Consider the following 12065-nt stretch of genomic DNA (forward strand, 5'->3'; position numbering starts at 1 on the left):
CATCCATCAGAAGTAACCACTATTAGAATACATACTTCTTTGATAAATGTTTTAATATTTCTGCATAAAACTAATTTATTTCACTGAGTTCTAAAACAAATCCCCGTGTAAAAAATACCGTTGTGTAAAAAAAAACAAACAAACAAAAAACAAAACAAGCACCAGGATAAATCATCATGAAAGCCAACAAACATTGCTGGAATCTTCCTGAATGGTTTCATCTAATCTAACCCTCACCTTTCTCCCACAGTATCCTATCCAAAATAGTATCCTATCCAACAATAGCAAGGAATTCATGCTTTCTTGCTTTTTACTGTAGTTTCTTACCTAATTATGAGTCCTTAAACAATACAGTTTTAGTTTGCCTTAAATTTTAATGGTCTAAAGAAAGAGGCTTTAAAAAAAAAGTAGTCTGTAAAAGGAGTTTAAGTGAGTTATTTTCTTCCACCCCATCAAACTAACCCCACAAATCCACTCACACTCTGTATGGCCCAATCAATCAGAAATGGATCCCTTCTGCATTAAGTTAGCCAATCGTTCATTTATACCGTATAATTCCAAAGGAAGGGGCTCCGTATTTGCTGGCCGTCAATCTGTGCTTGTGTATGGAACATCCCTACTTCAACACACTGGCTTTTTCAGAATGTGTTTGCTTATCCACCTGGCACCTTCTTCAGTCTGGCAATTATAGTGGGTCTTTAGCCTCTGTTACATTTCCTTCTAAACTTGAGTCCTCTTATTGTGCTATTTTCTTCCTGGATGTGGATGGTGATTTCGTTTGTAGAAGGTGATTTTTGATAGAAAAGAGGTAGTAGTTTTAGATGAGAAAGGAGCAATAGTCCTCAGTGATGTAACAGATGTACCAATGTGCTTCAATCTGTTGATGGTGGCGGAGGCTGTGTGTATGTAGGCGCAGGGAGTTGATGGGTATTTTCTGTACTTTCTTCTCAGTTTTGTGGCAAGCAGTAAATCAAGTCTATTTAAAAAAAAGAAAAGAAGTCTGTTGAGGATTCAGGTTTGGGAGCCACCGAGCTCGCTGAGGGGACATGCAGAGCAGAAGCGCCTGCAGCTGGAAAGCTCATCTCAGAGCCGCTGCTTCCTTCCCGTGCTGCTCCTCCGGGAAGCTCCCTATTCTCTAAAGCCTGTTCCATTGTTGGATGCCCCCAGGATTCAAGGATTCTTCCTTATACGGGACTGACGTCAGTGTCATTGTTACTTCCAATCATTGTGTGTAATTCCTCTCCCTGGAGCTATGTAGACTAAATCTAATGTTTCCCACACGAGGCCATTCGCATGTGTGAAGGCAACACTCCCATTCCTCCTGTCCCTACCCCACATCATATCTTCTCATTTCAAGGCTAAGGATGCCTGAACTTTGAATAGTGCTTCCCCTGATATAAATTCCAGGCAATTCCCATTCCTGGTTAGTTGCTTTCCTAGGAATTTCCACTTTGAAACTACTAACAATGCATCTGGCAACAGGTAGCATCCGATCAGAGTGGAGCCCTTGGGTGGGCCTCTCATTACCCCTTACATTGTTGGGAAGGGGTAATGTAATTGTTGGGTCCTGGGATAAGGGCTGAAATGACATGGGGCTTAAGCAGCAGCTATTTACCTGCTGGTACTAAAGCATTTCAGTATTTTAGCTGTCAGACTAGCCATCTCGGGGCACACTTCCCAAATACTGGCCTCATCAAGCTCCCTCTTAAAACAGAACTCCAGTTGGGAACGTGACAGTAGAGGCGGATGTAGGCACAGAACTGAGAGTGGGACTGTATCAGCTTGCAGACAGAACAAATCTCGGATGTATTTTGAACTGAGGCCCCATGGAGCCATTTTTATCGCACCTACTTTGTGCAATTTTGCGTTTGACTTCTGAACCTGAATGCAGGTTCGTTTATCATGAGATTTACGGTTTCTTTTTTCCTGCCTTTTTGGACAGTTGGGCTGGTCAGGCCGCATGTGGTCCTGTCTCATGACTTTGTCCTATCTGTAATTGATGGCTTTTGATAGCGTTTTATGGATAATAAGGTCAGGGGAGGTAAGGCCGGAGAGACAATGCGACCACATACCGCTGGAGACCTCTGCGTAGCAAGCATTCAGTCCACTCATTCTAACTGGTGGTACTCAGAAATCACTGGAAGAATTTTTTAAAAATAGAGATAGCAGACTTTACCCCACACTTCTTGAAGTATCTTCTCAAAAATATCAATTTTTACAAAGCTTCCAGGTAATTGTGATAAATGGGCAGGTTTAGGGACCTGCCACTTTAATGTAGGCTCTCTAGTTCAAACCTTATAAATGCACTTACTGGCTGGGTTTTTAGCCCTTTTCACTAGATTTTGTCAAACCTTGTACCTTTAAAAATAATCTTCATGCACAACTTCAAAAATAATATTACTGTTCCTTTCTTTTCTAACTTGGAGTCTTCACTTTCCCTGAGAAAAAGATTTCTTATGATAAAATGAAAGAAATTAGACGACTTGTTCATTTCAGTATGTTCTAGAATATCCCCCCCTCTTCAAGTTCTCTGTTCAACCAATTCATTTTATTTTGGGATATTCTGAATTCCCAGCTTCCTGCTTTGAAAAATGCACCAACATAATCCCCCAAATTGCCTTCATCATGCATTGTCTTTCACTGCTCCAAGTGAATGGAGTGGCTGATATATTGATTTTATTTACCTCATGTACCTAGCAGACACTTAACGTTTATTGTATGACAGACACTCTTCCAACAGATTTACACATATTAATTGATTTAATTTTTTTACCAGCTTATGTGGTAATATTATTGCCTTTATTCCTCAGGAAACAAAAACCAAAAAGATGAAGTAATTTGCTGAAGGTCATATATCTAGAGAGAATGGACCTGGTTCCAGATTCCATGCCTTTAGCTACCAGAAAATATACAAATGAAAATAATACATCTAAAGTGGTTTTTAATGTGATGCTATCTGTTTTTTGAGGGGAGGAGTTTGATAGAGTGGGATAGAAGTCACGTGAATGAGCCCAAATGAGAAGTGGCAGTGTTTACCAGCTGGACCGTTCACTTTTCTCTTACATAAATGTATAGGTTCTAGGCATTGATTTCCACATAGAAAATTCTCTACTTTCATAAATGCCCTAGCTCTATGATGTTTAAAATGTGTTTTGGAGTGAATAAGGGGAATGCAAATCGCTAAATTTTATTTTTTTATGTCTCCAATATAATGAAAAAACAACTGTCGAATAATGTGGGCTTTCAGAAGGTAACCTCTAACCTTGCCCCTAACTGTATCTGTTTTCTAGCAGACTTAGGCTCACTTCTTTAATGTCCCTGTGACTTGACCTTTCATTCATTCTTTTGTTCACCCAACAAATTTTTTTAAATTAACATATAATGTATTATTTGTTTTCAGGGTACAGGTCAGTGATTCTTCAGTTTTACACAACTCACAGCACTCACCCTAGCATATACCCTCCCCAGTGTCCATCACCCAGACACCGCATTCCTCCCACTCCACCCCCGCCACCACAGCAACTCTCAGTTTGTTTCCTGAAATTTAGAGTCTCTTATGGTTTGTCTCCCTCTCTGCATTTGAGAACTAGTCGTAGGCCAGGCCCTGAGGTATAGTGACTGCAAAAACCTGGGTTCCTGCCCTCATGGACCTTAGACTCAAGTTGAAGAAAGCCATAATCAATCAAAATGTCATGCATTACTGTACTGTGTATAATTTATTCCATCCTAACAATGTTCACAGTGAGTTATAACCATCGAGTTAATAGCCTGTCCCTGTTCTAATTCTAATAGGTTTGAGGGAAAGCCCTAGATTTCTTCTCTGTGCTCCCAGGTTTTGCTAATTCTGATATCCACTTAGTGCTTAATTGTATATTAAATCAGTGTGTGGATTCATGTTTTTCTAAATGTGGATGTGAAATGACTGGCCTATAGTGATTCCAATTTTGTCTTTGTATTTCAGAATGTATAAAGATACTGTTAATTTCAGGAGCAATTCAGGAGCATTTTAGGGCTTAGTTAATGAATGAGAAGATGATTTGATGAACCACAGTTAGAAATTTCACCATTTACTTACCATGAAGAATATGGAAGATAGACGAAATTTCCCTTAAAAAAAAAAAAAGATTTCTTTATTTATTTCAGAGAGAGAACAAGAGAGCACAAGTGGGAGAGGCAGAAGGAAAGAGTGGATCTCAAGCAGACTCTGTGCGGAGCATGGAGCCCAACATGGGGCTCAACATTACAAACCTGAGATCATGACCTGAACCAAAACCAAGAGTGGGATGCTTCACCCACTGTGCTACCCAGGCACCCTGGAAGATAGATGAAATTTCTTAATGACCAGAGTCAGAGAAGTTTTTGTGCTCATAGAGATATTAAAGATCAGCTGACAACCTCCACGTATTGTCAAAGAGGATTTTGAGAACCAGAGGGGCTCATTAACCAAGGCCACATAGCTGTTAAGAGAGCCACAACTGGAAACTGGGCTCTGCACCATACTCTTTAAAACAAATCAAAATGAAAAACTATGTAGTGTTTGGTTTTTCATTTTAAAAAAGAAGAGTATGTAAGTTTATTTTCCCTTCCCAATTTACTGAAATTTTAGAATTTTATTTATCTATTGACTAATTGACTGGAATGCCCCCATATTCTTATTTAATGACAAAAGCAGATCTTGCTAGAACACAGATTATTCATGAAGATTATAATTATTTTTTCTCTTGTCTTCCTTCTTGAAAGGCTAGTCCAGAAATTTGTAGAGTAAGATATGGAGATTGTGGTCAATAGGGAGGTTGCTGGATTCAAAGGGAGATTAAATAGGCAGGTTTAGATCTGTTTAAAGGAATAGCAGAACAACCAGCTGACTGAATTTCCCTAGAAAATACATCAAGTGGCATTTTATATATGCAAATTTCAAAATACACTCTAGTCAACTGAAAAGTAAAGCCATTCTCTGTTTCATTTTCTATAATCTGTATAGTTTCTGTTTTATCTGGAAATCCAGATGGGAATGATTCTTAGAACCCAGCATTAAGTGATTTCTATACTTCAAATTATTTTTAGGATGGTGAAATTACTGAGTCCTAAAACTGGATTTCTTTTCTTCCACTTCCCATCCTTTCCAAATACACTGATTCGTTGATTGATTCATTCATTCTTTATCCAAGAATATTTCGAGTGAATGTGTGCTTCTCTGTTATGCCTGATTAGAATACAAATGTGGGAATTAACTTGACAGGACTTAGAGTTTGTTTGGCTCAGCAACACCAAGAAATGTCAAGTTGTAGCTCTATCACTGTTACACTCTCTGACGTCATTGAAATGGCTCAGAAACACACAGAAATATCATTTAGTGGCTTATATAAACATTTTGGAGACAATTCTATTTTCATTTTATATATTTTTTAAAGATTTATTTATTAGAGAGAGAGGGAATGGTGGGGAGGGGCAGACCAAGGGAGAGAGAGATTCTCCAACAGATTCCCCACTGAGTGTGAACCCTGAGATCATGACCTGAGCAGAACCAAGAGTTGGATGCTTAACTAACTGAGCCATCCAGGTTGTATTTCATTTTATATTGCTTGAGATAATATTTATAAATCTTCCAAAAGACTACTATGTTCCTAACATATGTCTTTCAAGTTTCATACTTTAATTCTAGTTTTTGGTTATTAGCTGATGAGAGGCATATTCATCCAAATCAGGGTTTTATAAACTAGGACAGCGGTTCTCAAATATGATCTGAGGATCCTGGGCATGTGCAGGATGGTGGTTGATAGTGCAGAATTATCACAAGAATTATCACAATTTCGTGTGTGCCCAAACATTGTCTCTGGTTGGATAAATATATAATGTCAGACATAAAAACACATGTACCAGATATATGTAGATAGTGCTGAGATGAATTAAGTGCAAGTTAACTATAAAATGATTCATTTGTGAACACTTTTTGTCATAATGTATTTTCCCAATCAATAATTATTAAGTGTTTAAATACTGTAACATGTATTCTCAAACCATTTTGATAAGGTTTTCATACTCAGAAAGATGAGAAGCCACTAACATAAAATATGTCCCTTAATGAGCTTTGTTTTTTCTTGGTGAAAAGTTCAAATCTACTGCCCTCTGCTTCAACACTTTGGTTTCTGTCTTCTGCACCTTTTCTAATACTGTTAGGTCTTTCCTTAGGCGGAGTGATAGAAGTTTCACACAAATTTCTTGTCATACAGAGGTGAGATAATTATTGGTTTGTTTATATCATTTTCTGATTCTACTAAATATTTTCTGGGTTCTCTTGGTCACAGCTGCTCACTGGTCCTGTGTTCTAAGAAAGTGAAGTCATAATTCATTCCAGGAATTGATTTGTACTTTGAGGCTTGGGGATTTCCTGTGATCCCACTAGACTGACTGTAGAGTCCTAAGCCTTCCATTCTGTGCTGGATTCCCCTTGCCTCCCCCACCTAGGAATATCAAACTGTCATCCACACCTTCTCATTCCTTTTCTCTTTTTTTTTCCCAATCAACCTCTCCTTATATTGGCGCTCTCTCCTGTGACCATCCTTCAGCTCTCCCAACTTAGAAAATAATCCTGGAACACCTGGGTGGCTCAGTCTGTTAAGCGTCTGCCTTTGGCTCAGGTCCTGATCTCAAGGTCCTGGGATCGAGTCCTGCATTGGGCTTCCTGCTCAGTGGGGAGTCTGTTTCTTGCTCTTCTTCTCCTTCTCCCCTCACTTGTGCTCTCCCTCTCACTCTCTGACAAATATATAAGTAAAAATCTTTAAAAAGAGAAAGTGGTGCCCGGATGGCTCAGTCAGAAAGTGCCTGCCTGAAAAGAAACCTGTAACCCAGTATTGGATCCCGTTGTTCCTCTCTTCACTGTCACACTTGCACTTCTCTAGTTAGTGTTCCCCTTCACCAACACTTGCTTACATCCCATTCGTTTCTTAGTTTGTGAACATGTATGTGGCTTCCGCCTTCACCTTCTCCCTGAAGTTGTACCAGCTTAGGTCGAAAGTGAATCCCCCTATTTCAAAAGCTAGCAGGAACTGTTTGTTCTTACTTCAGGTGCCCTCTCGGCCCCCTGGAACTACTTAAACTGCTTCAATTGGCTCATGTTATCACAGCCCTCGAAGGCTTTCCTGTATTTTATATTATTTTACTTTCTCTTATTTTTTTAAATTTTTAAGTAGGCTCCACGTGGAGCCCAATGCAAGGCTTGAACTCATGACCACACCTGAGCTCAGCACCTTAGCTGAGATCGATAGTCTGACACTCAACTGACTGAGCCACCCAGGAGCCCTTTCCCACATTTTAGAATGCTCTTTCTCTTTAACTTGGCTGACTGCCATGAATCCTTGAAGAGTTCATGTTAGTGGCACTAATTTGGGAGGCCATACCCTGTAATCCTCTCAGTTTCAGAGTATTGGGAGGGCTCATGGAGCACCCTTTATTTATCTTTATAATAGCATGTACCACATTCTATCAAAAGTGTTCATGTTAATTTCTACTTTGAGTAAGTATCTGTGTCCATTATATATAAATTAGAGAATCTGGTGAACATGAAGGAGTCTCCTATAACCTCATAACCCAGGGAGAACCACTACTTGTATTTTGGGTTTTATCTCTTCAAGCCACACATGTTGACATAGCATTTTTTTTGTTTTGTTTTTAAACAGAATCCTGTATCTTGAATATTGTTCCATAATCTGCCTCATCATTTTTAAGGCTTCAGAGTACCTACTTTGGATATATCCTAATTTATTTCAACTGTTCTCTTTTTGGGACACCTGGTGGCTTAGCTTGTTAAGTGTCTGCCTTTGGCTCAGGTCATGATCCTAGCATTCTGGGATCAAGTCCTGCATCAGGCTCTCTCTCAGTGGGGAGTCTGCTTCTCCCTCTGCCTGCCCCTACCCCCCCTTGTGCCCCCTCTTGCTCTTGCTCTCATTCTCTCTCCGACAAATAAATAAATAAATAAAATCTTTAGATAAATAAGGAAAGAAGCCGTTCTCTTTCGTGGGTATGTAGATTACTCCCTTTTCTCACTGCTGTTTAACCTCCTGCCTTGTATAGACCGCTTTATAACGTATCCATTATAAACTAAGGATACATTTCTGGGGTCGTGGAGGGGGGAGAGCTGTTAGGGCAGAGGGTATTTACAGTTTTAGGACTTTCATATATTTAACCAAATTATTCTCTAGAGAAATGTTGCCCCAGTTTATAGGAGTGGCTGACCACATACGATTGGCATTGCTAGCTAATTTGCTGTCCCTCTGTGAGATTTGGTGCTTGAGTGTGATGATGATGTCATTCATGGAGATTCCAATGGGAGTGACAATTATTTGCCAAAGGAAACAATCTATATTTATTTTTGTGATTTTTTTCCCTGTATTTTTCAAAGAAACATATTCATGCCTGGTCTTAGGGATAGATTTCCAAAAGTAAGTAAGTTAGGATAGATTTATAAGCGGAATACATAGCAGCCTTTGCAAATGTTGATATAGATATATGAAGGTTGTTTTCAAATGGGCTGTTACCCTCCAAAGAGCAGGCTATATACGGTATATAGAGTGTGAGTCCACTTTTGTAATAAAGACCTATATTCATAAATTACACTTGCAATACTGAAATTGGGGATGTACTGTGTTTTATTATCTCTGTTAAAAGAGTGTCCACGAACCATTTTATAGCTGATCAATAAGCAGTTTAAATCACCCATTTTACCAGAGGTATTTCTCATCATCCCCAGTTTTCCCTTTACTAAGAGGTGAGAAGAAAGAGGGGTTACAGTGCAGTGGAACCCCATGATGTACGTTCACTCCACTTTCCTGTGAAACTTTCCGGGCCAGTGAGCGGGAGCAGTGCCCATTTGCCTGCTCTTCCCAGGAGTGTTGTGAAATTAGAGAGATTACTTGGTGTTCTTAGGAGGATAATTCGTGTAGAAATCCTGGGTGTTTCTATTTTTTATTAATATCTACCTCCTACCCTCAAGTTTTGAAATGACTCACGACTTAATGTGGTTTGATATGTATAATGGGAGACTGCTTGGGAGGAGAGAAGGCATCTGAGGAAATGTCACACAATATTACCGTGTTCTTCAGCATCTCTCATGACATAATGATACATTTGTGTTTTCTGTACTTTCCTCTTTTCCTTTCTGGTAATTTTGCCTGTGAAAAATTTTCTAAAAAGTCATCCTTAAACCAACTGGGCTGAGAGGGAAACTTCATAAGTTTCCATTTGTGTACCTTTGTTTACCATTTGTATGTCAACATTAAAAAATAAACTGCCTGGTGCCTGTCAAAGGCAAAGACTGTATACCTGGCTAAACTTGTAGCATAAGAAACTTACAGATATCTCTCTCAGAGTAGTTCAGTAACAATTATAAACTGAAATGCAAAGCATGAATAAAATCTTACAACTAAAAAACTATGACAGAAAGAAATGTAAATGAAAAGATATTACATAGGGGCGCCTGGGTGGCTCAGTGGGTTAAGCCTCTGCCTCCGGCTCAGGTCTGGACTCAGGGTCCTAGGATAGAGCCCCACATTGGGCTCTCTGCTCAGAAGGGAGCCTGCTTCCCTCCCTCTCTCTCCGCTTGACTCTCTGACTTCTTGTGATCTCTGTCGGCCAAGTAAATACATAAAATCTTAAAAAATAAATAAACTGCCTGGCAATATTTGAGGTAAAGCTATTTCTATTTTTCATTCTATCCATGATTACATAGTCTTGCCTGTCCTCTGATAAGGTGCCAAAATTGGAAAGATGGAAAATTCTGCTGCAATTATTAGTTAATAAATCTCTTTCCAGAGAGAAATCATAATATAATTGCTTCAGATTGCTGGCATGAAGGACTATTTCTTCTGTTAAGGAGATAAATTATAATTTTTATTTATTTAATGCCTTCTAACTTTTTAGGAACTGTCTCATCCATAGCCTTAGAAAGGTTTAGGTAGTTCTATCATGAAATGTAGTGATAACGATTGTTACTAATTATTGAGAGCTTATAGGGTTCTAAAATTATTCAATATGCCTCATATGTATTACTTCATTTATTATTCTTTTTGTTATTTACTATATGGTATATATTATTTAATAATTTTATGTGGGCTTCTGGCTGGCTCAGTTGGTAGAACATGGAACTCTTGATCTTGGGGTTATGAGTTTGCCCATGTTGGGTGTAGAGATCACTTTAAAATAAAATCTTAAAAACTTGAAAAAAAAATCATTTTATGGATTTTCTAGCTTTCTTCTATGCTCCATACCTTCTAGTCTTCTGGGATGTGCTATGTAATCTGTCCCTTACTTGGATCAATTTAAAAAATAATAACAACTACAATTGTCATTTATGGAGCACTTATTAGTTGCCAGTCGCTGTTCCAACAGTCGTGTTCCTACATCCCTATTCCTGTCTTTCAGATGAGGAGGGTGTAAAGGTTAAAGTTTTGCTCCAGGTCCCACCAAGAGTAAATGTTAGAGCTGGGGTTAGAACCCAGAGTGACTCCAAAAAAGACAATTTACACTCTGCCACCTGTTCTAGTTGACTTAGATGAAAAAAGCAAGACATAGTCTGAGACTGATGTAAGTAATTAGAAAGAGTAACCATAAGTATCTCTAAGTGGATATTAACACTAGAAACCTAAAGTCATACAATTTATTAGGAGCTATCCTAATTTTTAATATTGGCTTAAAATTTGGTTCTATTTGCTAAAAAATGGGTAAGCCACCTAGAAATATCTGCTTTTATAAAAGTTTTTCTAGATCACTGAGCAAACAATTTCAAGTTCAATGCACTCAGCATTCAGGGAGCATCTGCTATGTACTGGGTGCCAGTGTGGAAGTAGAGATTGTTGTAGTAGGAAGGGCCTTAGAAATCACAGAGCCTATTGATTGTCACTCTGTAGTCCACACAGCCTTTGGCTTCTGCCAAGGTCTATCTACAGCCATCTTTGGATACAGGGAAGATATGGAGAGAACCAAAGGGGAGATCAAGTAATGGAATTCTGGTGCTATCCTGATGTCTTCAACCAGAACAGCTCCAAATTTTTACTTATTGGCCCTTTTGAATTTTCTTCCTTTTACAAATGAAGAAATTTAGGGACAGTGAGTATATGAGGTGAACAAACGATGGGCTAAGTAGGCACAAAAAATAGGATCCTTCCATTTGCCAGAACAATGAGCTGCATGATATTCCTTATGCTCTTTATACTCGTTTTAGGAGAAGGTTTTATATTTAGCATGTTCCTGAGATCTTCAGCCAAGCCAGTCATATTGCATTCAGATGGCCATGTTGCAGGCATTGCCTAATGGCAAATGTGGTGACTTCGGGGCTATTAAGAAATTGCAGTCGTTGAGTGTAATGCAAATTGTTTTGACCTTTATTGATGTTCACTCTTGGTTTTTTTGCCCGTGGTTCCAGCTGAAGTCATACAATTTCGAAGTTATATTCTTAGTAATAGACTAAGAATTATCATGTCTTCTTAACAAACACTCTGATGGAGAAGATTCTGGGTTAGGGGAAACTACTCTATTAATTTTAGCTATTTATGTTTTAACGCTATAATTATGTAGTCTTTGGACATAATACTTAAAGAAAAGATACATCTCATTCTAGGTGTCCAGCATTCTGGCTTATATTGCTTTTATCTATTACGATAATCAGAGGGCTTGGAAACTCAAGTATTTTATATCAAATCAAAGGTAAGAACTGTTTAGCCAGGATTATGAAAATTATATTAAGTTATTGGCTAGAGTGACAAAAATGTGTTCTAGTTGAACTTTAGAGCAAGACACGGGCTTTTCTGCTGTTGGACTAGAGGACAGAGGCAAGGAGACCAACTTGGACTTTAAGAAGCAGAGGAGACAAGGGAAGCAACTCAATTCAATTAGAGGCTGGTAGGAGCAGTTGACATCTGCAGCTGGAGGAGATCATCCAGCAGCTGTGGCTGGGTCATCGTGGTGACTGTAACCCAGACAAGAAAAATAGACTGTGGGAGGCAACCTGCTTGCAATTTCCTTATGCCAGCATTAAAACAATGTTAGGGCTTACTGATTTTTTTCCATGAAGG

General features: G+C 38.8%; 1 long non-coding RNA gene across 22 annotated transcripts in view; it reads left to right on the plus strand.

The window, feature by feature from the left end:
* The window catches only part of LOC309861626, a 110475-nt gene that overhangs the window by 71901 nt on the left and 26509 nt on the right, over positions 1-12065 (plus strand). For 16 of the 22 annotated variants that reach the window (XR_014310056.1, XR_014310057.1, XR_014310058.1 and 13 more), the window contains one exon: positions 6190-6232. The exons of the other annotated variants lie outside the window; for them this stretch is intronic. This is a non-coding gene — a long non-coding RNA (uncharacterized lncRNA). The remainder of the gene's footprint in view (positions 1-6189; positions 6233-12065) is intronic. 22 annotated transcript variants of the gene reach the window in all.

This window comes from Mustela nivalis (genome assembly GCF_964662115.1).
Source record: "Mustela nivalis genome assembly, chromosome: 3".
Lineage (NCBI taxonomy): Eukaryota > Metazoa > Chordata > Mammalia > Carnivora > Mustelidae > Mustela > Mustela nivalis.